The sequence below is a fragment of the Ambystoma mexicanum genome, chromosome 13 (genome assembly GCF_040938575.1).
Source record: "Ambystoma mexicanum isolate Mex_15411 chromosome 13, UKY_AmexF1_1, whole genome shotgun sequence".
NCBI classification, from domain to species: domain Eukaryota; kingdom Metazoa; phylum Chordata; class Amphibia; order Caudata; family Ambystomatidae; genus Ambystoma; species Ambystoma mexicanum.
This window is the reverse complement of record NC_090938.1, coordinates 576,126,331-576,154,309: the sequence shown is the minus strand read 5'-3', so window position 1 is coordinate 576,154,309 and position 27,979 is coordinate 576,126,331. Positions and strand designations below refer to the sequence as shown.

At 46.1% G+C, this 27,979-nt stretch overlaps 1 protein-coding gene across 4 annotated transcripts in view; it reads right to left on the bottom strand.

The window, feature by feature from the left end:
- Nucleotides 1–27,979, bottom strand: part of ZNF652 (zinc finger protein 652) — a 497,165-nt gene that overhangs the window by 8,885 nt on the left and 460,301 nt on the right. The window lies entirely within an intron of this gene.

The window sequence follows — 27,979 nt, the reverse complement described above, 5'->3', positions numbered from 1 at the left end:
CACCTGGCCTCCCACCGGGGTGCTCGAGTGTGGGGTCCGACGCCACGACCGGTTCAGTCCTGTTTCGTCGCGGACTTGTCGCCTTGGCGATGACGCCGTGATCCTCCTGTCTTGCCGCGTCCTCTGTAGGCTTTCTGCAACGAGGAGTGGGCCGCTTGGCGGTAGGACGAGGAACTGTCGCCGAATCCTTTGGAGGCAGCTTGCTTGACTACGGAGTTCCGAAAGGACGGCCGTCATCGTTGAAGAACACCCAAGGCTCGAGCCGTCTTGGTGTCTTGTCTTGATGGCCTGCAGTGACTACTCCACTGTCTTGCCGAACAGGTTGTTTCCGTCGAAGGGAATGTCCAGAACCCTGGTCTGCACGTCCTGGCGGAAGTCGGTGGCCCTGAGCAATGTGCGCCCGCGAAGGCAAATGCTGTTGCTCATCTGACGAAAGCCTGTGCCAGCAATGTTCGTGGCCAGCATTATGGCGTGGTCTAAAGCCACCTCGCCTTCCTGTAGGATTTCCAGGGCCTCAGCCCTCTTGTCGTCTGGGAGTAAGTCCAGCAGGGGAGCAATCTTGAACCACAGCTCCCTGTCCTAGCCTGCCACGATCACGAGGGCGTCGGCCGCTTTAATAGTCAGCGCCGCGGATGAGATGACCCGTCCCATGGCGTCCAGCTTCTTCCCCTCGCCGTCCGGCGGGGACGTTGAAGTTGAAGCCGCCGCCCCCGCTGTTTTCTACTTGGCCACCGCAGAGACCACTGAATCCAGGGACCGCTGTGCCATGAGGCACATGGGGGGGGGGGGGAGTGGGGGGAGTGGGGGGGGGGGGGGGGGAGTCCGGGACCCGCTACTTCTTCTCGTACTGGTCTCTCTTAGCAGGAGCCGTGGACGGGTTCTTCAGGAGCACCAGCCCCTCGTCCCAGATGTCTTCCAGTAACGGGACTGCATGGACAGTCTTCCTCTTGGCCTCCCGCCATTGGTATAGGGATACCCTCCTTCTGTTCTTCGGGGCAGAGCTGGAAGAGTTCAGATGCCCTGGCAATCATGGCATGGAAGGAGCCAATTTTGTCAGGGCTGGGGCCCCGAGCGGGTGGTGATGGGAGGTCCATTCTGTCGTCACCACCATCGTCAGCGTCCGTCCCACCGTCCCCGTTCCCGTCTCATCCTTCGGTGGAGGGGAAGGAGGTGCAGGCTGAGAAGGCTGGAAAGGAGGAGGGGGATGGATTCGCCTCCGCTTGCTCGGTGGGCTTCCCGATGGTCCAGGCTCTGCTGGATCATCCGCTGGGGGAAAGGGCAACCTTGTCCTTATCTCCGTACACAAGGCCTGAATAGCCATCAAGATCGCTCCCGAGTTGTCTTGTGGCACAGGCACCGGTTGCTTTCTTCGTCCGCCTCGTCGGGATCCCTCCCGTAGGACCGGACCGCCTCCAACTTCTTGTCCAGGATCTTTGCGATGCCAGCCAGCTCATCTTCAGAGTTGGGATCTGTGTCCGTAATGGCTAGCGTGCCCTTCCCCCCCCTTTCTTCGCCGGGTGTTAGGCTGAAAAGAGGATTCCCTCCGTGGTGGCAGGGAAACTCTAGGGTCGGAGGTCGTCTCTACTGGGATAGCCTCTGTAGGCTTCGCCAGGGCCGCCACGACTCCCTCGATCGAGGCCTTAGCCGGGTGAATCAGGGCCTCTGCGACTTTGGGCACGTCTGAGGCCTTCACCTTTGGAGGAGGGTCGCTGCCTGGCTCACCCCCGGCTGCCGTTGTCGGGATCGACCGGGACTTCTCCTGAAGCTTACCCGGGTTCTCAGACTTCCTTTTCCCCAAGCCAGAGCGTTGGCTCGTGGTTGATGGCGTCGGTGACATTGCGCCCTGCCTGGCAGCCAAAGAGCCCGATCCATCGGCGCTCCCGGTGTCCGCTCACTCACGGTGCTTTGCCTTTTGTTGGGCCCCCGTCGCCGGGTTGCCCTCAAAGGTCTTAGGAGACAGCTCGGACTTCTTCCTCTTCTCACCTGCTGCTGGGATCTTCCCCCTCCAGCCGGTTGGCGAGTCGAGTATGACGATCCTCCATTGTCCGTTCGGACATATTCTTACAAAATGCACAGTCCTTCTCCATTTGCAATTTGTCGTTGTGAAGGCAGTAGAGGCACCGAGAGTGTTCATCTTTCTGAAGACATTTTGTAATCCGCATCCAGTGCAGCTCCTGAAAAGCTTGGATACGGGCGTCGTGTTTCCTTTGTCCTGGGCCATAGCCACGCGGGGTAGGCCTCAAAGATCTTCCGGAATCCGCCAAGAAGTGAAACTCGATGAAAACTCGCCCTTGAGGGGCGTAGAAAATTCCAAAATGGGTTCCCGTTGATCGGAAGTAGAATCGGTGGAGCTTGAGGCTCGATTGACCGGAAAATTAGATTAAACGCTTTGAAAAATCGCAAAACGCAGTAAAAGCTGGAGAGCTATAGCACAAGGACTATCAACACTTGAACGTGCAGTAAAAATCTGAAGATGGCTGCCAGAGTTGGTGCTTGGGTAGAGGGCAGTCATTGGCTGGGGGCAGTATGACCCAGAGACCTGTGATTGGTTATTAGGAGAAAGACAGTTCAGAAACGAAACTGAAATGGATTTTTTCTTTATCGAGGATTCCCAGCCTGACGACGAGGAATATTCATGAGCAAGTGAATCCATGCCAGACCCCATGCTGGGGAAAGTATTATTCTCCTTTACTCATTTCTCTGGGAGAACAGGAGAACGTTTGTTAATGAATTTAGTGAAGACACTCAATGGTGTAGAGATGTTACAAGAAAGTACCTTTTCCTTTTCAATAATACTCAAACTGAATGGTTGAAGCCTATCCCCAGGGAATGCGGGGTGAGAATGAGGATAAGGGAAAAAAAAAAAAAGGACACAAATAAACGCAGTAGTGGTAAAAATATTTTATTTAGGGCAAAACCAACTTTCAAGTTGCAGTATATACAAACAATGTCTGTTCACTGAGCTCAATAGACATTTACAGATAGTTAAAACAAAAAGGTTTTCCTAATGAAGTACCATTTCTTTTGGTTAAAACTACAACCTTTTGGATAGTGTGCGTTTTTATTCTCAACCCGATTTTATTAATAGCTGGGCTGACCCATTGCTAAATTGCATTGTATGCTCACACTTTGATCTGGCACATTGTACTTAATATTGTATTACTTGACGTTTGCAGTGGGAACTACAAATCCTATGAGGACTTTTGAATGGCACTACGTGCTGGTCATTCCTCCTGTGCCTTATGCTTGAAAAGACACCTCAGAAGCCTGTTTAGGTCTCTTCAGACAGGTTCAGCAGTCTGTGGGGGTGCCATTTGTGCACCCTCGGTTAATATGAAATTTAGGAAAGCTCTACTATACTTTCAATCTGGTTATTGAACCTGGATAGGATATATTTTACTGTCTACAGGGATTCACCGTGCTTACCTACACGAAATAATCTCTATTGTGCCTCGAATCGAATCCTAGGGTCATCACCCTTAGGACCTCAAACAAAATCAGAACACCTAATGTATACTGTAAGGCATTGAGGTCTATGATTGATTAGTGGCATAGGCCACGCTTGTGCCACCCCGATTAATGACAGGCCGACCAAGAGTAATGCTGCAGTACTGGGCGACAAATAAGCAAGCAAATGTGAATTGCTTTGCTCATCACAAAAACCTAGTTCACTGATGGCTACCCATCTATGTTTCATTTACTAGTTCCTCAAAATTTGGTTTACCCCGCCACTTAAGAAGTTGCATGGAGAGTACAGTCAAAAAGAGGAAGCATTCAGGGTCACCTCTACTAAAGACCTGCTAAAATTAGCCTTGAAATCCTATAAAATAGCGATATTTGTAGCCAAAACTAAGTTCTTGCAGAATAACATCGCTACTGCGCCCTCACATTTTTGAAACGCTTTTAAGTGCATTTTTAAGTCTTGCGCCCGCCAGCCACTCTTGCTAATGAGTTTGGGTTTTTATGCAAAAAATGTAAAACATTCAAGAGGACATTTGCCAAAAAAGCCTACAAAATGATTCCACCTGTGAGTGAATTGGTGCCAGCTAGGATCTCCTTTGATTTTTCAGGAGTCCCTTCAGACAAGGTATCTATGCATCTCCAGATTCTGAAACCTTGGAAGTACTTGTTTGAGTACTGTGTTGCTCAGAAGCAGGCCATTTATTGGAAAGATGTTATGATGTAATTTGTCAATCTCTCTTGGGCTCGATGGATTGCTGGTATACCATGGCTAGCCAAAATACTGGAAAAGGTAGTCACCTCCAGGTGACCGGTCCACTTGCAAAAGTGTCATATTGTGAACATTTTTCCATCTGGCCTCCACCCCCTTCACAGGACGGAAACCACACTGGTAGCAGCCTGGGATTTTATTTATCGTTCACTTGTTAGGTGCCTATACTGGAATAAAATACTGTTTCAAAGCGCCCACAGGGTAACAGGGAAGGGAAAGGGGATGATAGACAATGTAATTACAACAATGGGAAATAATTAAATACAACAAAATAAGAGTCAATGGGGACAAACCTCCTATGCCTTGTGAGTGTTCAGAACGTGCATGTGCAGAGGGGGAGGGGTATGCGATAGGTGCTTTGGTGCTCATAGAGCAGCAGCAGGTGAAGTGCTATGGAGAGAGGTAAGTGCAAGCTTCAGTGGTGGAGGGTGAGCCAAAGCAAGTGCAGAGGATGGACAGCAGGTGGGATTATAAGATGTGGGAGGTCAGGAGTCCGAGGATGCATTGGAGCCCTGCACACCAGTCAAGCTACTGTGCGATTAGCAGGGGAGAGAGGGAGCAAAGGAAAAGGTAAAGAGGAAAGTCTTGAGGCTTTTACGGGAATTTAAGGAGGTACTGCTCAAGACGAAGAGGGAGAAAGAGGCTGTTCCAAAGAAGGGAGCATGCAGAGGAAAGTGATCGACCACCTGCTCTCGGTTTAGCAAACCGCATCACGAGCAAGGAGTTGGTGCAAGAGGAAGACAGGTGTCTAGAGGGGGAGTATTTGGTCAGAAAGAGTTGCAGATAGAGTGGTCCCCGGCCCCAGGCAGCCTTGTGGATGATGCAGAGGGATTTGAATTGAATCTGTGCTGCTATCAAGAGCCAGTGAAGACTTTGTAGGGCAGGATAAATCTAATTGCCCTATTCTGGATTAGCTGGAGGGGTCGCAGAGTGGACCAAGGTAGATTAAGGAGGAGTTTATTGCAATAGTCAATCCTAGAGAGACCCAGAGTCCGGGTAACATTGAGTCTCTGTGGGGAAGGTGAGGAAAGGTAGAATTCCTTTCAGAAGAAAAGCTGAAAGTGGGACTTCTTGGCAATGTCCTGAGTATGAGGGAGGAAGGAGAGAGAGGAGTCAAAGATGTCTCAGAGGTGTCTGGCTTCCGAAGAGGGAGAGCCCATGGAAGAAGGCCAGAGTGAAGGGAAGAAGTCTGGTGCCAGGGTCCCAATAGGCAGGATCTCTGGTGGGCTGGAATTGAGGCAAAGATCATTGGAGGTACACCAGGCCTGGATGGCTGAGAGACAGTCAGGGAGGAAGGAGGGTTCAAGGACGTCTGTAGGAAGTTTGAAGAGTTGTGCGTCATCAGCATTGCACTGGACATTGGGGGAGGAGGATGAAATGAGGCATACCAGCAGAGTAAGGTAGATGTTAAAGAGCCAAGGTGAAAGAATGGAGCTCTGGGGGGTCGCCATATGTGGAGGAGGAAGTAGGGGCGGAGAAGGTGCCTAGTAGGACTTTGGAAGAGTGGTCAGGAAGGCGGTAAGCCAGTCCAGTGCCCGCTCCAAGATACCAAGGGTGTCAAGGAGCCTTTTTATCAGGATGGAGTGGTTCACTGTGTCAAATGCAGAAGCGAGATCAAGGAGGATGAGGACAGCAGGGGAGTTGGAATCAAGGGATGCAAGCAGTTCTTCGCAGTGAATCCAAGACTGTTGGTCGTGAAGACCGCCAACAAGTTCGGTAATTGGTAGCAATGGTCAGGGTGGAGGAAGGATTTGCATACTAAGCTCTCAAAAGAGGAGTAGAGCTGAGAGGGTAGGATGGAAGAAGGAATCCACGCAGGGAAGTTTAAGGCAACCCCACCGCTGACCAGGTGAGGTCGAGGCTTGGAGGTGATCTTAAAGCAGTCAGGTAAGAGCGAGTCAAAGGAAGTGACTGAGCAGGCACTGAACCAAGTCTCAGTGAGTGCGAGTATGTCAAGGTCAGTGTCTTCAAGGAGAAGGCAGATGTCAGCAGAGTGTTTGTTGGCTGAGCATGCGTTGAGGGTCGCCAGGTGGAGAATATTACTTCCTTTGAAAGTTTCTTGAGGTGGAGTTCAGGGGCATGGTACTTCAGTCATTGGTGGAGGAGCAGGGGGGACTAGAGGGAGACACAGCAGAAGGAAGGCAGTTGATGAGACGGCAGGATCCGGGCAAAGAGGAGGTTAGCCTGAGGGCTTTCAACCAGGATTGTGCCTGTGAAGTAGATATTAATGCTGCAGCGAGATGAGAAGACCACCTTCAAGAGGACTTTCCACTTGGTACCGCCATTAATGATAGTGGAGGAGTAAGGTGGGATAGTAGAGATGAGACGTCCATAGGTCTGGGGATGGGACAGAGAAAAGGATGCCAGTGAAGATTTCTCTGGAGGATGCACGATGCACTGAAATAGGAGTCTGCAATTGGGAGGCCAGGGTTTGCAGCAAGGATGTCTTTTACGCTTTTTCATTCCAGATTTTGAGAGAGGATGGATAGGTCATAGTGTAGCAGTTGGAGTAGATTGGAGAGATGGAGACTGCATCTCAGAGCAAGAGAAAGGAAGCGAGAAGCAGAGAGATAAAGAGGGGGGAGCTGCAGTGCAAAATTCTGACCTTAACTCACAGGCAGCCAAGTGGATGTTAAGAATAACAGTCACAAAGTAATGCACAATGTGAGCACACCTAAATTCGATTTTTAAACTAACAGGCACAAAACCATGCATTATATCCCGCACAGTTCTATGGGATACTTGTGTGCGCTGCCCGATATTCTTAATCTCAACCAGGATGGCTGTAGTTGTGCCGGGACGTCCATCATCTCCCTTAGTCTCGGGGACCACAGTGGAAGAGGTAGCGCAGTAGGAGTCTCCACTGTCCCTGTATCAGATTCAGATAAAAGTTGGGACTATATCAAGAATACTGATGAAGGGGTATTGACTCTGTGTATCATACTGGATCTTTCAGCAGCATTTGATACAGTGGATTTTAATATTTTGCTTTCTAGGTTGTTAGGTGTGGCTGGAATTTCAGAACATCCTCTAGCTTAGTTCTGCTCTTTTTAGAAAATAGTTTTCAGTGAGTCAAGTTAGGAAGCTTTATCTCAAAAGCTATTCCTATCCACTGCAATGTTCCACAGGGTTCATCCCCATTTCCAGGATTCATCTCCATCTTAAATTCTGTTCAGCATTTATGTTCACCACTTACGGCTATTTTGTCAAATTCAACCTTTTGTATCATTCTTATTGCTGGTGATACATAGATTTACTTAGTTTATGATTCAGCAGACTCAAATATTGTTTAATTTACTGCCGAAATAGCTCAAGGGATGACGATAAATAAAATTCAACTTAACCAGCGAAAAAACAGAAGTTGCCTTGCTGGGGCCTAAACGTCTAATGAATGAATGAAATGCATTCCCTCTGCTTGTTACCTGTTTTGTGTACCCATGTCAAAATGTTCGGAAGGTAAAGAACTTGGGATGTTACTGCCAATACAATTTGTAATGTTATTAGTAAGTTGAAGCCATTGTTCCATCCATATATATATTCAGTACATAGTTTACGCCATGCCCTTTCTTTTATCACTCCGTCTGAATATCCAGTAGTAGATGATTCCCTGTTCAATTCAACATTGGATTATGAACATGCTAATTTAATTGGTATCCCTAGTAGACAGTTACAGCAGCTACAACATGTTCAAAATGTGGTGGTTAGATTTAGTCCAGTTTGACAGAATTTGCAGACAACAAAAGTAGGATGTGTCCATAAACCCGACAACCATTTATGCATTAATAATTTACACACATTTTTTAAATCTTTTTCTGCATCTATAGAATTCTATTTAGTCCTTTATTAAATAAAATCTCCCAAACTAGTACTGTAAGCAGGTTCACCATTTAAAGTTTCTAAGGTTAACATTAAAGAAAACAATCACTTGCAGTCAATTCCTTTATAATTCACTCCCTTACATATAAGCACTGCTCCTAAGTACAAATATATAATCTATAATAGAATTTGCTTTACCATTTGTCCAAGTATGAGTCAGAGGAGCATCTCCATCCGTTCTTCAATTAGCACAGCCAAACCCTGCGTTAATGCAATTCTGCTTGCCACTAAGGTTTAATGACTGGCAAGCAGAATGTTTTGAATAAAATTCCCATCTGGTAAATGTATTTATTTCTTTCACTTATAAAGCGTGCAAACAACCCTGGTGCATCGAGGTGCTGTTACAGATGGACGTTTCATTTACATTTAGGTGAAGTATTTATGCATGAAGACAAGATACAAGTTATTTACATTCAGGTGGTATATTGTGCAGATGAGCAAGGGTGCAGGGGGGGGGGGTTGAGAAAAGAACAAATAAATAAAAATCAAATCCTTGACAGTCTAGTCAAACAACTGGGGCTTTAGGGCTCTGCGGAATACCCAATACCACTGTTCTGCTCTTAGGATTGGGAGGAGAGAGTTCCATTGCTTCACTGTGATATAAAGGAAAATTGACCTGCCGTCTTTAGCTTGCCTGACGTTAGGTAGGAGGAGATGGTGGGCGTAGGTCTGGTGTATTGGGTTTTGGATAGTTTCTGGGAGAGGTATGGGGCCATATTTGAGTGTCACTCATGAGCGAAATACAAGGTTTTGAATATGATGCGTTCTCTGATGGGTAGCCAGTGAGCTGCTCTTCACGCTGCAGTGATATATTATTTTTTGGGAATGTTAAGGGCGTTATTTAGAATCAAATGTCTGTATGTTTCTGGATGAGATGCCTGCGGAGAAGGCATTTCTGTAGTCTAGCCTCGAGTCAATGACAGCTTGGGCAATAGTTAGGCAACTGTCTTGATAGGAAGGGTCTAGAGGCGTTAAGCAGTGGGTAGCATGGGCTGCTGAGGAGGCGATAGCGCTCACTTGGCGAGTAATGTAGAGGGTTGCATTGAGGTAGACTCCTAAGGTCTTTACAGACGGCGAGAAAGGGATTGGGATGTTGTCCACAAGGAAGGCTCAGTATTGTTCATTGAGGTTTTCTAGCAATGCTAGGGGTCCGACCAGCAGGATTTCGGTCTTGTCCCCGTAAAGGCATAGGAGGTTTGCTGCCATCCATGTCTGAATTGTGGCGTAAGTGTCATTGAGGGTGTTGGAGTCTAGCAGTTTCTTGTGAGTGGGAGGAGGATGTGGGTGTCATCTCCATAGTTGGTGTAGGCTATGCCGATAGAGTCCAAGATGTCAAATAGAGGCTTGGTGAAGATGTACAGTGTGGGGGATACGTAGGAGATTTAAGGTACACCACATGGAATAAGGGATGTGAGGCAGTGGCGTTCTCTGCAAATACCCTCAGGACTCTTCCTTCGAGAAAGGAGGCGATCCAGGAGGTACCCTTGGGGGAAATGTTGGCAAAGTAATAATTTGATCCAAGAGGAGAAGTAGTGCTGGCTTTCTCTTGTCCCTGATCTCATCTACCTTTTTTTTTTTTTAGTTCCAGCAAGGCAGATTCTGTGCCGTGGCCTGGGCGGAAGCCGGATTGTCGCATTCCGAGGATGTGGTTGGCTTCGAGGAAGTGCTAGACTTGCAGATAGACAGCTCAATCTAGTATTTTCAATAAGAAAGCACTGTAGTAATGGGCCTATAGTTAGTTGGAGGTTTTTTTTTTTTTTTTTTTTTTTAAGGGGAAGTACCCATACTTCCTGAAGGCTGACGGGCACTATGCCTGTCGAGAAGGAGGTGTTTATAAAGGTGGTACTGAAAGGTGATCGAGTTTCCGTGCAGTCCTTGATGAGAGAGGCACGACAACCTTCTCCTTTACACCTAGACTTTTGATGATAGCTAGGGCTTCTGACTCTAATCACATTAAAGTGAAACTGGGGGGTCTTGATCTTTGGGCAATCTGAAGTGGTGATACATCTTGATGTAAGAGGGTGTATGTGGTGGAGGCCTTGATTGCTAAGGCTTTTTGTTCAGTGTCGATTTTGTTGCGCATTGCATTTTGAATATTTGTGCGTCAAGAGTTTTGTCCTTGGTGAAGGTCGGGGGGTGGTGGGGTTTCACTGGTCTCGAGTTCCCTGAAGATTGTGAAGATTTCTCTGGTGTTTGATTTGGCATTGGAGATTCTAGCGTTGAAGGAGGAGGTTTTTACTGAGATAATCGCAGTCTACGGATGACTTAGTGTATTCCTCTTTAAGAGTGTCGGATGGTCTTTGAGGCACCAGGTTGAAGTCTCCTACGAAGATCATTTTGGAGGAGGCTTTGATGTTATCTACCAGGATGTGGAGGAGGTTCTTTTCGAAATTAAGTGTTGGGCATAGAGGGCAGTAAATAATGTGGATGGAGATGCACGTACGGTTACATTCAAATCTGAGGTACAGGAAGCAGTGGGCGTGGGGCAGTGCGCCTGTACTATAGGTGTATGTAATTTATAGGTCGGATCCAGTTTGCGGAGAGTGGTTGGGGAGCCAACAACGAGAATATCAGTTATGTCATTGTTTAAGCATAGCAAATTAACTGTCATCCAGTTTTGGACAATGTTGTAAACTGAATTTATGGTGCAGTGTCTTGGCAGTAGGACTTAAGGGTCATCGGTGTAGTTCATGTAGGAGATGCGGAGGACATCCAGGTGATCAAAAAGGGGTTTTGTATAAATATGTATCATTGATAGGTGGCTGAGGGTGCATACAGTTGGTTGTCTGCGTAGATAGGGCAGGGAACCTGTAAACTTTCAGAGGCGATCACGGAAAAACAAATGTTGGCAGACTCTTCATTAACTGCAAACCTTAATATGAGGCAAGGCTTTGCAAGTACCAGCATACATGAAGTCACTGGCATTGCTGAGACAGCAAACGTTTCTGGGTATATAGCTATGGCTTGCGTTAGATAAGTGGGTGACACAACATGAGGCAATCAAGAGGTGGCAACGTAAACTATTAACAGCAATATCTTCTACATGCAAGGTAGCAGCATCATTTTCAGAAGGACAGGCAATACAAGTTGTAGTACGGGTGCAGCTGCTATGATTACGGGAGAGACTTGCCTTGAGCTGTCCACGGGTGGGAGTTGAAAGAGCTGGCTTCCGTACAGTTTTATATCCAGATTGGTGTGGAGCCTGGACGTCAGCGGGTCCAGATTTTTATAAATGTTAAGGAGGATGCTGATAGCAGCGCAAGCAGGCGGCTGCAGTTGCAAGGCATTGGTGGCGTGAGGAGGTGGTGCTCTATGGGGCCCAGTGCAGGCTCATAGGTGGCAGTTTCTGCCAGCAAAGCGGCGTGGAAAAGCGGCACAATACATGGGCCAAATGCGCGATCTTAGGTTTAGGTTGTGTGTTTCCAGCATTCGTGTGGGGCAGAGGTGCCAGACTTTAGTAGCAGGCCGGCAGTAGAGCTGTAGCTGATGTTTGAACAGCCGCTCACGCAGCTTCCTCCAGTGAGAGGGATTCTGGATGCCGTAGTTCCAGATATTGCGAGAGCGGGCCGACGGCAATGGTTTATGGTCCAGCAGGTGCAAAAAGAAAGCAGCGGTTGCACTGCCATCAGATTTGGGATGCAGGGCTGACTCGGCCTGTCGTGAGGGCACGACATTGAGCACAGCGCCCGATAGCAAGGTGTGGCAGCTTTAAATTATGAAGGTGCATACATCTGAGGCAGGAGGATGGCCCGAATTTCTGGCTAGAGTGGCTTTTGTAGGCATAAGAAAGCAGAAAGGTGGTAGAGTACATTTTCAAAGTGGATAAATTGATTGTAGCACGCAGGACACTCTTGGACATACAATTATCGGGATGTTTGTGATTAATATCACCTGCCACCAAAATGCATTCAAAATCAACTTTTCTGAACTAATCTTCAATAGTTCTAATCTGTGCCCTCAAAAGAGTATCATCTCTTTACAGATAAGTATATATATTCACTAATTATCTTCCCACAAAACAAGTTTGAAATAAGTTGAACTGCTAAAATATCCAATCGTGTGCTTTCTCATTCCACAGAATATACTGATAATAAAGTCTTAAGAAAAGTAAAACGTCTCTTGACCAATCCTAAGGCCCTTAGAATAAAAAAAAATATCAGTCTACACATAGCTCTATATATAAAAGGGAAACGTGTGGATGGGTGGTTGTGTCTGTTCAAAATGCTCAGTATACTTCAACATGCTACAAAGCTGAAATTTGGCATGTGGGTAGGTTCCATGGAGTAGAGAAATATACCTTTTTCTACTTTTTTTTATTTTATAAGCCTTTTTTTTTTAAGCGACCTGCAATGCTTGGATATGTGTGTGTGTCTGTTCGAAATGCTCAGCATACTTCCCAACATGCTACAAACCTGAAATTTGGCATGTGGGTAGGTTCCATGGTGTAGACAATGTAACAAGTATAAAATATAACTTTCTGGGATTTTATTTTTTAAGCAGTCTGCAATGGCTCTTCACGCCACAGTTCTGTCATAGTTCTACGTTCATTGTTCCTAAAGTTCAGCAGTTCAGGAAAACCTAAGCAGTTCATTGTTCCTTAACTTTCCACACCATCAACATTCTATCTGACATTCGCAGCACTCACTTTTGAAGTCATGCGGGTGACAATACAGTGTTTTTGTAGTAATGCGTGTGACAGGAAACGGTGCATGTCTATTCAATAGTGTCCGCAGGGATGCTGTCCAACACATCGTGGCGAATCTCATGATAATTACAGAAACGTAATTTCCCACGGAAGTTGATGAACGTATGCCATCTCAACAGTACAAAGCTTACATGCTTCACCCGTACACGTACGGCACTTCTGTTGAGGTCGCTGTTGCCTCAGCTGTAGATTGGGACACCAATAATGTTGCTTCGCAATTTTAACGCTCCAACTCAAAGTAGCTGGATCCGATTTATGGGATTCATGCTTTTCTCATGGTCAGCTTTATGTGGCTTGCTCCAGAGTCAGAAACAAAGACAATTTCTTCACACTAGCTCCAACAGGAAAGACTAGCAATATTGTCTACAAAGTAGTATTGGTTTAGTTAATTAAATAAACTTCAAACTAGGACTGAAGTAGGAAATACTGTGCGAAGCACGGGTACACCTGCTTGTCATTCTATATGGCATACATTACTTACCGTAACCATATTTTTGATGTTTGTATCTGCTTCGATTCACATGGTAGTCGTAGAGTATTGGACAAGTTGTTTTTTAAATTCGAAGAACGTTGACTGGGCGTGTTTGGAATACTATCCCTTGTGTGACGTGTACTGTACCCATGGTCCTTCACACGTCGAGGTCCCTCAGATCATTTTGTTTCAGACATGAGGGAGTATGAAGTGTTTGCGTGAGTACAAAAAAGTCAAGGTAGAAAAAATAAAGGTTAAAGACATGTATGCACCTTCAACTCCAAGCGGGGAGGAAGGGTGGGTGCATGTGAATCTATGCAGATACAAGCATCAGAAATACGATTATGTATGCCTTCGGAGGCATGTGGATCTGCTCAGAATCACATGCTGTGCATAGATTAGCAAGCAGTACCTGGAGAATGAGGTGGGATGTTTGAAGTTACAGTGGCAAATGGATATCTTAATACCGCTTGACCCACCTGGGAATCTGCTTTTGAGTGCGTTTTTCTAAGCAGTAGTGTTGTGTAAACGGGTGAATGGAACTCCAAGTAGCTGTCTTGTAAATTGAACATTAGCAATTAAAGCTAGATTAGCCCCTATACCTTGAGTAGAGTGGGCCCTTGGTGTGAAAGATAAGGATTTATTGGATAGTGAATAGCAAACTTGGATGCATCGGACTATAACCTCTAGTTCAGACCCACATCATTAAGGCATTGTGGGTAAGCAAATTAACCCAACTGCAAGTCTTTCGCTCCAGAAAATTGCCTTTGTCTCTTAGGGCAGTGCTACTTTATGCATAGCTTAATCAACCTGAGACAGATATTTCTCAAGATTGCGAACCTGGTGTCACCCTTATTCAGGATCCTCACTATAGTATAGCCTGACAGTCTTGTGATTGTAATAACGGGGCAGGTTTAGCAAAAACCAGCAACATTTGATCGGGATGTTTGATCAAAAGTGGCTATAATAAATTAGGAAGCCACCAGTAGTCAGTATTGGATGCTTTTTCTTGCTGTAACAACACATTTGGCATTATGTTTCCTCTGTTGGTGTTCACCATTACTGACACACATGCTTGTCTCCTTCCCCTTGTCTACCTTCATCTCATTCCTCTTTTGATCTATAATGGTGGCGTTATCCACATATCATATCCTGTAGAAAGGAATGAACTAAGTGCTAAAATAACCTTAATTACAATGGGACATCTAAAGTGCTGTTCAGCTTGGGAATGTACATGACACTTGGATAATTTCACATGATTTTAGGAGTAGTAAGCAAATTAAGACTAGGCATCTCATAAAACACCTTCACAACTTTCATACAAGTTAATTGAGTAAAATATGTTTCCAGGAATCAGGCTTCTATCCATCAGATCAGGGCATCTCCGATTTTACAACCACAATCTTGTTGAGATACAGAATAGAATATTGGACGCCCCATCACTACAGCATTTGGATTAACAGTCTTGACATTTTCTTTCAAAACTAAAACCACGGCTGATAGTATATCTAGAGGGGAAATAATAAAATAGCATACTATCATTTGTTTCATATATCTCTTTTACAGCTCAATTCACTATATCTGTTTCCTTCTGCCGTTTGATATTTACATTTTCTTCTTTTCTTCCCTTGGGCCCCCTTTTTTCCATTGTGGAAACCCTTTCCAATACCAAAGGTGGTTCACTGAGAATAAAATTTCTTAGGTCACCAAACATTTTTTTAAATCAATATTCCACCAATTGAGGATACGGAACAACTTTCCCTGTCTCCATCAATGTTGCATTTGGAGTAATCCTCACTAAGGAGGATTTCCTTTTTCCTCTTCAGTCGTTTCCTTACCTGTTTAATTGAATTTCTTCTCTCGCCCCATTCTATATGATTAAGCATGCACGGATTTTGTAGTAGTATCCCTATGTAGAATCAAGCTAGGCTGTTTACATAATGCATTGGATGCCGAAGAATTTAAATCTTACACTTCCCGGCTTATCTAGACTCATTTAAAGACCCAACGATTTGAAATATCTAATTAATTTAAAGATAGAGTATTAAACAGTTAGTCTGAGCTGTTAGTATAAGCCAGCTCTGCTTCTCCATGTTTATTAGTGGAAACCTGCAAGTGATCTTTTTATCCAATATGTGCGCGGATTGTTCTGAGGCTTTCTGTATTGGTCCCAACCTCTAGCATCCACTTATCATAATATCACCAAGGACTGCTAGACAAGATGAAGTGCACTCAAATAAGTAGGTTCAATACTTAATTGAGAGTAGGCATTTTTCACAAATCCAGAGTGGGTACAGTTTCATGTAACTTTTGTAGGAAATAACTAAAATATCCCAATACAAGAATATTGGGGCACTTCACTCTTTGACCAAAATGCATTTGGTCCCGCTATTAACCACCTGTGAACTCTCTTTAGTAAGCGGCTACAGGGATTCTGCCATTTCTATCCAAGCCAAACCAAATTTCTCATCAATTTCTTTTTCTAGACCCATACACGACTGCAAAAAGAATGGCTGTGTAAAATTATGACGACCCAGCTCATTTACCATGTTGTCCCTTTCCCCCTTATAGTATTCCAAGCAATCTGACGAAAGAACTTGTTCAGAAAACATCTGAACATTATTTTCCATTTAAAAAATGCTGTCATCTTCCTGTACTACTGTGTCTTTGCTTGACCTCCTCTAAAATACCCATATTTATTTTTGGCATTGAGACAATTTAAAACACCCAAATCCTAAGCCAATTGAGAAGATTTCACGATAAGAAATGCATTACTTACCGTGATAGCATTTCTGATTATTGTATCTGCTTAGATTCACATGCTGTGCATATGGTCTGACATCCAGTGGTAACCACAGAGTAATGCATATTGTGTTTCGAGGATCAAAAGGGGACGTCGACATAGGCGTGTCTGTAACACTATCCCTACCGTGACGTGTAGTGTACCAAAAATCTCCCACGCGCCGAGGTCTCTCCGATTGTATTTTTTCTGCCATGATGGAGCCAAAAGCTAACGTGAGTGAGTACATAAAAGGGAGAAAGTAGTAAGACGTCTATGTTCCTTCCACCCGAGCCAGGAGGAAAGGTGGGCGCATGTAAATCTAAGCAGATACAATCATCAGAAATGCTATTACAGTGAGTAATGCATGTCTTCCAATGCTTGTTAATTTGTTTAGAATCACATGCTGTGCATGGACTAGCAAGCAGTACCCAGAGTTGGAGGTGGGTTGTGAGAAGGAACAGTAGTGAAAACATGTCTTAGTACTGCTTGTCCCACCTGAGAATCAGACATAGAATGAGTGTCTAGGCAATAGTGTTTTGTAAAGCTGTGTACAGAACTCCAGGTTGCCGCTTTGCAAATGGATTCTAGGGGAACATTTGCAATGAATGCTATGGAAGCCCCAGTGCCTCGAGTAGAATGTGCTCTAGGCTTGAAGGGCAGTTCTCTCTTAGCAAGAGAGAAACAAAGTGTGATGCATCTGACTATCCACCTTGAGATAGCTGAATTAGAGACAGGATCCCTTTCTCTGCCAGCTGCCACAAACAAAAAATTTCGTCAGTGGTTTTGTTCTTTCCAGGTAAAAGAAGACTGCCAAGCGCACATCTAACATGTGTAGGCTTCTTTAGGCCATGTTAGTATGGTTCTGGAAGAAAGGGGGCAGGTGTACTGACTGGTTCAGATGGAACTTGAAAATAGATGTAGGCGCAAATCGAGGGGGAGTACGCAGAACCACCTCATCTCTGAACAGTAACAAAAGGGTGTAGTACTGAAAGGGCCTGTAGTTCACTAACCTTCTTATAGAAGTGATAGCCACTAGGAAGGCTGTTTATAGGTAAGGTCTTTTAGACTTGCCTTGTGCATAGGCTCAAAGGGGGACCCCATGAGTCTAGTCAGAACCACATTTAAGTACCATCCGGGAGCTGGTTAAGAAATGGGGGGATGAATCCTTTTAACAACTTCCATGAAAGCCTTGACAACTGGTATTTTCCACCACAACACCTTTTGCTGTGATGTAGTGTAATCTGAGAGAGCAGCTAAGTGAACCTTTAGGGAATTAAAAACCAGGCCTGAACCCAGTAAGTGGGTCAGGTACAATACAATGAGAGTAGAAGAGCAGTCAATGGGATTGACGCCCTTGGCATTACACCAGATAAAGCGTTTCCATTTACTGGAATAGCAGTATCGGGTGTTGGGTTTTCTCGCTTCCCAGAGTATGTCCATACATTTCTCAGGGAGTTGAAGGTGTCCGAACTCTATGACCACACGAGCCAGGCCGCTAAATTCAGAGTTTGCAGGCATGGGTGCAGTGTTTCCCCCCTGTCCTGAGATAACATGTTGTACGGGCAGGGCAGTTTCATAGGAGGGGAGAGGGACATCTCCAACAGATGAGAACCATGGTTGGCGGGCCCACATGGGGGCCACCAATATCATGGTGACTGGTTCCTGGTGCATCTTGGGCACAATCTTGTTTAGTAAGGGAGTCGGGGAGGAAAAGCATAAACAAATTTCCCTGATCATCCTATCCAGAGCCCGTTCCCCTTGGACCGGATCTGTGGGTACCTGGAGGCGTAATATTGGCATTGAGCGTTCTCCAGAGTTGCAAACAGGTCGATCTCTGGGAAGCCCCATTCTGCGAAAACGTTGGAGACGATGTCTTTGTGTAGTCGCCATTCGTACTCTGCAGGCAGTGGGACATCTCTGCTGAGCACGTCTGCCAGAAGACTGAGTTCCCCTGAACATGGTGGGACAACAGGAACATCCTGTGTTTGAGAGCCCATATCCAAATGTTTTGAGACGGCTTGGATAGCCCTGGAGAGTGTGTGCCCCCTTGTTTGTTCAGGTAGTAAATGGCTGTGGTGCTATCTGTCAAGATCAGGACTGTCTTCCCCTGTAACTGTGTTTGAAAAGCTTTCAGTGCGTTGAATACCGCTAATAGCGCCAACAGATTTATGGGTTGGACGCTACTTTTGGGGACCACACGCCGTGCGCAGTCTGCTGAAGCAGGTGAGCCCCTCACCCCGTGAGAGATGCGTTGGTCGTGAGAGTGGCTTCTACTGCAGGGTGGTGAAGGTTCTTCCTCCACCACCACTGCAGAGAGAGAACCAGGGCTGGCGAGACAACTACCAGATCTTCCCATTGTCCGCTGGCCTGACACCACTGGCTGTTGAGCCACTCTTGCATGGGACACATGCGCAGACGTGAGTGATGAACTAATGAACTAACAGACGCATGGCCCTGCGTACCGTCACTTCCCGACTGGCTATATACAGAGGGATCTGAAACAGCATGTTTTGGACCCTCTCGTTGGAGGGGAAGACAAGGCCGTCTTTTGTCGAATTAGAGCCCCTAGAAACTGTTGGACTTGAATGGGGTCTAGGCCGGATTTCTTCTGGTTGATGGAGAATCCCAGACTGAATAAGAGGTCTATTGTTTTCTGAGTGTTCAATAGGCATGTCTCGTAGGACTCACCTGTTATGAGTCAGCCATCGAGGTAAGGGTAAACCAGGACGGATAGTCTGCGCAGGTGTGGTGCTGCTACTGCCAGTACCTTTGTAAATACCCTTGGTGGCGAGGCAATGCCGAAGGGGAGTACCTTGAACTGATAGTGCTTGTCCACCAACATGAACCTTAGCTATTTTCTGTGCGCTGCCAACATCGAAATATGACAGTATGCATCTTTATCCAGTGTTGCCATGTAATCCCCTTGTTTCAACAGCGGGATTACTTCCTGTAAAGTGACCATATAAAACTTTTGAGGTTTAACAAACTTGTTCTCTGGGTGCAAGTCTAGCACAGGGCGTATGGTGAGATCCTTTTTGGGTACAAGGAAGTACACTGAATAAATACCCTTGTTTAACTGTAGAATAGGGACAACTTCTGTGGCGTCCTTTTCTAGAAGGGTCTGCACCTCTTGCAGTAGGATTTGCAGGTGGTCCGGCATCCGGCGTCTTGATCTTGGCGGTCTGAATTGGGGTGGTCGGGCAAATTCTATACAGTAACCGTGGGCGACTGTCCCGAGTACCCACTGGTCTGATATCCCCTCCCATGCAGCAAGGAAAGATGTTATACGCCCCTCCCCGAACGGGTGGCATGGGAGGGGACTTGGATCCGTAGGTCCTTTCCGACCAGAGGCCGTAACGCTTTTGAGGTTGGAACCTCGTCCTCTACCTTTCCCACGCCGCTGTCCTCTGGGTGGATAAGTGGTGGAGGTATTAGACCCTCGTCTCGAATTCCACTTGTTTCCTGCATTACTGGTTCTGGGAAAAATGAGATTGTCCACGAAAGGACCGGCGGGAGCTGCTTCCTCTCTGGGGAGAGGATTTCTGGGAAATTTGTTGAAGGGACTCGACTGTCTCATGTTCTTTCTTGGCTGTTTCAAGAGCATCGTCCACTGCCTTGCCAAACAGGTTGGTCTCCTCAACGGGGTAACGGGTTGTTAATCAGTGAGGCATGGGTCTCTGGCTTGAAACCGGAGTTCCTCAGCATTGCATGTCTCTTGAGCAAGGTACCTTGTGCCAGGGTTCTTCCCGCTGTCTCAGCAGCGTCTAAAGTGTTTTTGAGCACATTCTGTTTCACCTGCTTGCCTTCGGAAACAATGGCAAGCGACTTGGTCCATGTAGGTTCTGGCACTTCTTGAAGCGTGGTGTGATTGGCTACATGGGTGAAAAACACAGCAGTAGTTATTTTCCTTTTTCCCAGTGCATAAAAGTCTCTTGTCTCTTGGACTCCTTATCAGGTGGTGCCTCTCCTGTAGACAGGGGAACACCAGCCCATTTTCTAGTAGTGGTAACCACTAAAGAATCTGGAGTGGCATGACCCTTGATGTAGGCAGGGTCGGTCGGAGAAGGCTGAAACAGCTTCTCCACCTTAGGATTCACTGCCCTGGTCTGGCGTCAACAAGAAATTGAGCACATTGAGTACAACAAAGGGATGTCCTGGCTGGCCGGAGGTTTTTCTTTGAGTATATACTCCACGAAATCTGAATCTGGTAAAGCCTCTTGAGTGGCGATCTGAAAATGGTCAGCCGCCTTCTTCAAGATGGAGTTGAACGCCATCTGTTCATCCACTGGGGAGGCTTGGCGTGGAGGGGAATCTATGCACAGGACATTGGGGTCCTGGGTGGGTGTAGGAGAAGTCCAGGGTTGAGCATCAACCAGACGGCTGTCTTCCCAATTGTCCATAAGACCTGTCTGATCATTGTAGTTTTACAGGTGCTATCCTCAACCTGATCATAAGTGTCCATAACATCAACATCTGTGAGGACACAGGTATACTCCTCATGTGGATCTTCGAGGGTCCTTTGAAACTTGGATACAGGCGTAGAAGGAAAGCCTTCGAGGCCTCTTGGGAGCAAGGGGGTCTCAGAATAATAGACATTTTTCTAATCTGTCCATACATCCCTCAAATTTCTATCTGGTACATGAGGATGAACCAGAGGGGTCCAGGGGAGGAAAGGGTGCATCTTCCCTGTGACATTGAGATTTGTCCTCTAATGTGCCAGACAACGGCACAGGACTCTCAGCGTAGTCCTTGCGGGGTTCGGGGCGCTGTGGCGTGTCTTTCAGCACATCTCTAGGCCGTTCCTTGTGCTTCGCTGCCTCCTTCGACCATTCCTTCAGTTTAACTGCTGAAGTAATCCTTGCGATGCTCTCGCAAATGGTCGGAGAATCTGGGCGGTATACCGGCTGAACCGTAGGCTGAGCAGTAGATTTTAGCACCACCGGGTGAACCGGAGGCTGAGCGGTGGATTTAGATGCCACTGGGTGAACCAGAGGCTGGGCGGTGGATTTAGATGCCACTGGGTGAACCAGAGGCTGGGCGGTGGATTTCAGTGCCACCCGGGCATTAAGCGGCATCTGCGCATCCTCCTGGAGCGCCTTGACATCCGTATGTCTTTTAGTGTTAGCGCCCTTTACCTTGGATTGCCCAGTCGCAGGCCACGAATGCGATTGCGGGGAAGGCTGTCCATCAGAGGATCCCGTCGAAGATTGACGGTTCCGTTGGCGCTTTGGTACGCTTCGACCGTGCCGCCAAAGCAAAACGTTAGATTGTGTGTTTGGTGTTATGATCATGTGTGCCTCGCGTCAGGCCTGGTGGTGTCGGGGACGGGCGTTGCAGACCGAAAGCAGTCCACCATTCGGTCAATGGCTTCCGACACAGAGGCCTGGTCATCGCTAGTTTCCCCATCACTTTCGGCAGTTGCAACAGCGGCAGAAGAGCATTCGCCCTGCGACATGTCGTAGGCTGCTCACTGCTTCAAGCAGCGCTCCTTAAGCGTTTTAGGGCGCAGGAGTCTACAAGATGTGCAACTCGCTCCATTGTGGTCGAGGAGAAGACAGTTGTTGCACAGAGCGTGCTAGTCTTTCCATGGATATTTGGCCCTGCATGAGGGACAGAATCTAAATGGCTTCTTTTCCATAGCGAAAGACTGGGAGCAGAGAGGGTGAAAGAGGAAAGGCATACTGTAAAGAATATGTCCACCCCGACCCCACTCTCCCTAAAGTGTAGGCCGGCTGGCCGGAAGGTCTGGCCACGTGGCAGCGCTACGTGGACGGTAGCGCTGCTGGGATCAATAGGCGTCGAAAGTCTGCAGCAGTCTTTGGCGTTGTTTCACAGGATTCAACTGTCGAAGTGACTTAACGAGAATAACAACAAAGTCGATAATGACAATAACGGTATCTTATCTCTATGCAAGAGCTCCGCATTAGGGCGACCAGTAATCTGGGCTGAAAAAACAATCTGAGGGACCTCAGAGCGTGAGGGATTTTGGGTACACTACACGTCACGGTAGGGATAGTGTTACAGACATGCCGACGTACCCTTTCGATCCTCGAAAGACAAGATGAATACTCTGCGGTTACCCCTGGATGTCGGACCATATGAACAGCATGTGATTCTAAGCAGATTAGAAAGCATCAGAATCATAGTTTAAGGTTGTGCTTCTTACATTATATTTCAGATTAGATCTATGAAAAGTAGTGCTGCTGGATTAGCCTCTTATTTCTTTTGGACATTAGTGCATAATTATAACTTGGTTGCATAAATAAAATGTGAATTTGTCACTCTGGAAGATCAACTTTCTAAAACCTACTACACATTTACATAGAACCTAAATGCAAGTGTGTAAAAAGAGCAAAAAGCAACAATTACAATTGACGAAATTCAAAGCAGGAGATGATCCCAGAGTTACCTTGATAAAGAGTCTGCACGTTCCTGATGGCTTTGCTAAAACTGGCTCCGGTAGAATACAATTTCCCTCAGGAGATAATAGGCTCTGTGTGCAAGTACAGCTTTTATACAAAGAAAACGCTGCAAGCATATCTGGCATCTTGTAACATTGTCACCACAGAATCCAACAGAAGGACCAAGTTTGCAATTTCCATTGATTTAACATGGTTGAGAAGCAGTCATCTATTTCCTTGCTGAGCACTGCAAAGACTGCATTAAGCCACTCTTAGCCTATTTTACATCAATTACGGATTTACAAATAGAGTACAATAAGCACAACTGGTTTTCAGCATTTCTTTCTTTGCTTAAAGGTTGCTTAAAGATTAGCAATCTGCTAATTAGATTATGCCTGGCCAGTGCCATTTGAACGCTGTAATGCATGGGTTGACCAAAATGAAATATTTCCCACAATGTGTGAAATGTCTCACCATCCATGTTCTCTGATTTAGGCACACTGGGCACACTTGTAAAAACAAATCCGCAATTTAAATGAATTAAAAAATCATGACTATGATAAAGCAGACTCTAGCTAAAGGAGAATGGACAGGAATTTCTATAGTAACTTCACCATACTGCTAAGCCCTAAATACTTGGGCAAACCGGAACATGCAAAAAGACAGATGGTGTTATTGTGGTTAGTGTTGCCCCCTTGCTGCCCTAAAACCGCTAACCCGTTGATGGAAAATCAAAGCTTCTTCCCATCAAATGTCAAGTCAATGGCCATTGCTTGACTTTAGGACAAATGTTAATATATAGGTGCAATGTTCTAAACGCACAAGAAAATATAAGCTGCAATAATATTGATTACCATTCAAGTGAACAGGTTTGCCATGCGTTGAATATGCCTCTAATTTTATTAAATTGGGTTCAGGTTTGGTTATTAGTGAATTAAGTTTAGGCCTGTTGAACTTTATTGAAGGGAATGTTTCTGCCATTATATCGAATTGGTGTTCGTTTCTGCCAAATCCTAGAGTCTCTTTGGGCTGCCAAGAATGCACAGGATGGCTTTGCAGCACAACTATTAGTTATTTTCCAAAGAAGCGGGCCTCAATCATACTTTATGAAGCCTTCCCCAGGTAGTCTTGCACACCATGAAATAGCGGTTTGTGTCCTTGGCATATACATACGAGTACACAATGGTAACAAGGAAAGGTTTTAAATGTGGGAGAGCAGCCGGTTTTGGGAATAATTTGGGTTGCCAAGATGTGTGGTCACATGGAAGGGATGATCACAGTTATCAAGGTGTTGCTGGGGGAGTAGGTCTGGTTCTCTTCACTGGCTGCACATTGAGTCGTTTGCAATGGGATGCACATATAATGTTACAAATTGTTACAGCAGCCAGTTAGGATAGGACAATCTGCTTTATTTAGTCTGTACAGGCGGCAGCCATTAGGATGCTCAGAATGTACTTGCACCTGTATTCTAATGTATTCGCCTTTAAATATTGTGCCCAATGTGGGCGGGTCGAGAATTTTCAGTCTGTTATGGTCTCACAAGACACGCTTTTTGCGATTCGTGCATCTCTTTATTATTTCCTGGAAATTACTCTTGGTGACGCCAATGTAATCTCCAGCGCGCCACCTCCCCAACCCGACCACCGAGAAGGCCAGGGCCCCCCCCGTATGTCCCGGGCTGTGGCACCTGCCCCCCCCAGAAAGAAGTTAGTGCACACACCAGATGGAGAGGTGAGCAGATGCTGTGTTCTCTAAAGGTCTGCTTAGTTTCCGGCTTGGCAGTGCCGGGCCAGGGCTGTACAGGCTGTTAACGGGGGCATGGCGTCAGGAGGGACTCGGGAGGACACATTAGCAAGTGAGTATGTTTTGCATGAAATCCACTGGTTTCGATATTTTGTTATTGCATATTTGTTGATGAATTATAGTAGGGAAGCTCCTCTTAGTAGGGAAAGACAACAATGTGCATGAAGTTATCGCCCTATGATAAAAGGGCAGGGGATCCCTCAGTTCTAGAGTGAAGGGAACTTGGAGGTTTTGCGTACCCTCAGCTCAAGCTTATTAGACAGAGGAATAATCTACATCATTGTTTAACTAAGTGTTTTTTCCTTGGTAGGCATTGCTAGAGATTGTGTAATTAACGGTGGTTGTCATCAAGTATCGGTAACAAATGTGTATATTAAAAGGTGTCTGTTGGTAGATACAGGCAATGTAGCGAATGGAGACTAGGGATGTAACAGTATTACGGTATACCGTTAAAGATACCGTGAACCACTTAATTGAACAATAATAACCGTCACATTGTTTATACCGGTATACCGTTCATACCATTAAGTGTGCTTTTCAATCTGATTTGGAAAGGCTGCAGTAAGCAAGTGCTGCACAGTCTTGGTCTTGCACTGTTGGATGTGCCGTCTGCCAAGTAGTTTCAGTTTGAGCAGTTTTTAATGCCATTCCATAAACCACACGTGCCTGACACAAAATCAGTATGTTAGCAATAGGAAGAATAAATACAGTGCCAAGAAGGAAAAGGGTTTACTTTTTTTTTTATTTACATTTTCTTTTAAAGCGCTCACACAGCCCGCGGGCATCGAGGCGCTGTTAAAGAAATTGTTTTGGTCTTAGTTGCGTATTTATAACACACTTAAACACCCAGAGGTTTAGAAGCGCGAACCCGGGAATCGAACCTGTGTTGCTTTGTGTTGTCTTTCTTCCAATGCGCGCACGTTGCCGCTAAGCTATCCTCCCGGGACTTTGGTTTGGTGGCTTTGGGGTTTATATATTTATAATGGATAATGTTTTCTAAACATATGACAATGGGGGATTTCCCTGGTTCTATCATTGAATTTACATATAATAAATCACACTGCGAAATTTACTCATCTCTGTGGGTATTCCCTGCTGCCATACCAAAAGGTAACAGGTCTGTGATTACTGAACACCTTTTGGCCTGAAAGTAAACTAAAGGCTGCAACGTAAAGAGAGAGTGCGTGCGTGTGTGTGTGGGGGGGTGTGTGTATGCGCACAAGCGTATACTACCATCAGACTCCATTGATCTGTGGCATGCAGGTTATCAAGATGGCAACATGTTCATCTTCACCAGTAGCCAGTGGGGGAGCTAAAAGCCTAAATGACAACCTAAGAAAAGCTATTCAGTTCGCTTTGCCAGTCGCAGCAGGGCTCTCCTCCCCCCCTCCTCTCCACACGTGTGTTTGTGTTTGATGGAAGCAAGGGGTGGCATTTCAGTGGAAAGTATGTTGAAAAGCCCAATTCTGGCTCTGGGTGCCTGGTTTTGTTTGTGATGATAAATCTGACAATTTGACCTTTTAGAAAATATTTGTTAAGATTAGTTAACTCCACTTGCTATACCGCGATAACCATGATATACCGTCATTTGGCAAGAAGGTTATTCTACCGTCATAAAACTAATACCGTGACACCCCTAATAGAGACAGGGGAAGCGTGGGCCAAACCCATTTTTCGTTTACCATGTGTTATGCAAGGAACTCCCTTCAGAAGTACAAGCAGATTTTAAAAAGGTGGTGAGAATAGAACCTAACTCATGGCCAGAAATACAGGAGCACATAACACATTGACGGCAGTAACATAAGAAGCACAAGGATCAGGCGGATGAAATACAGAGTGCAGAAGCAAAGTTGGTGCAGAAAAGATGCAAAGCTGAGCATGGAAGGTGCAGTAATAACCGCACCCGGAAGGTCAATCCGACCAAGGCTTCATGCAGGAATGGGTAAAAGGGCCTAGAGATGTTGGGATGGAAATGGGAAGCTTTCGGAGAGGAAGTTTCCAGAGGTGGAAGTATGAGCAGGCCTGAGGCCTCGAATGGGTATGCAATGTTGGTCTTGCGGAAAGATGGGTCATTTTGCATGAGAATGCAGAAACAGGCCGACCATGCGCTTTAACTACAACATCCCAGCAAACAACCCTGCCTTTAACCCAGAGCCACATTTGCCACAAGCCTAGCTGTTCATGCCCCAGGGTCCATACAGCAACAGGTGCAGCCTTAAGCACCGGATTTCACCCAGCTGTGGGATAAGAACTCCTTGCCACAGTGAGCCACTACATAGGGGTGAGTGTATTCGGGGCAATCCTTTCCTGCTCTCGGGTTCGAACGTTCACCCCCATAGGACAGCCCACAGAGAGCTTTGGCGTGCCTAGTGCCATCAGTAACTGCCGACCCGGAACAGGAACCACAAATGGAATTGAAGATCGGAATTGAACATGCTCTTTGGATTCACACATGGGATACCAAATTCTGCATTACAGAGGGGACATTCCTGTTGTCAGACACGATATGGGACATGCAGGGGTTCTCTGGGGCTATCACAAGGATTCCTTTCACTGAAGACTTACCTGTCACCATAGACACGCACACATGATCTGTTCCTTTGTTGTAGTCACTGGACACCCCAGTTAATCTACTGGGAAGGGGCATCATGAGCAAGTTGAACATGACCATTTCGTTCTAAGAGGAAGGGATAGTGTGTTCCACACCTGGTATGTATCACACTAGGAGTTATGCAGTTGTACAACCATTGTGCGGCCATACCACCCTGAGGGGAACACCACACCATACAATTCAGATTTGTTTCTTCATGGGGTTACCGTCCTGTTAGGTCTGGTGTCAGGGATGAGAGACACAATTCTGCATATACTTGCTGAATTCTTGTTCACGCCAGCGGTTCAGCAGAAAAGGGTGCCAGGCCCCACTTTCGTGTTACATTTGCAATCAGTAATGACCCAGGCAGACATGGTAATCCTGTCCGGTTTGGACAAGGACAACCTTGAATAGAGCACAGCTTTATGCATTGACCCAACATAGAGACTGGGGGAACTGTCCAACGAACGGCTGTGCGAGGACAGATGACGAGGGGGTGATAGCATATCAGATTTTCATACGCTGCCAGGTATTAGGGGAAAACCGAGAAGTACCGCACACCCTTCTCCTTGCCAACACATTATCGTCACACCTGTAGGAAGATCTATGGAAGGTGTCCAGCCAGTTGTGGACTAGTGGCCCAGACGATGGAGGGATGCTCAAGAGCATAGGGGTGGTTTGCATTAAACTGAAACAGGGTGTGCCCTCCCTCTCCCCAATGTAAGACAGTATCCCATGTCTTATGGCAACAGGGCATAATATAGCCATCAGAATCACCATGCAACACAGTCATTTATCCTGTGAAAAAAGCAAAAGGGTCAACGTGGAGGATGGTTCAGGACGTGTGTCCGTGAAACAACATTGTAGAGACAGAATATCCAGTGGTCCCCATTCCCACCACCATCCTGTGTAACATCCCAACAAAAGCCAACTATTTGACTTTAATAGACCTCAAAAATGCATTAATCTGCATCCCATTAGACCCAGAGTCCAAACCCCTTACAGAGGTTTCAACACACCCATTTGCCCGAAGAGTACTGTGATTCCCCCAGTATTTTAAACAGGGTGTTGCAAATGGATCTAGGCACTTGCAAACACAGAGCACAGTGGTTCCGTATG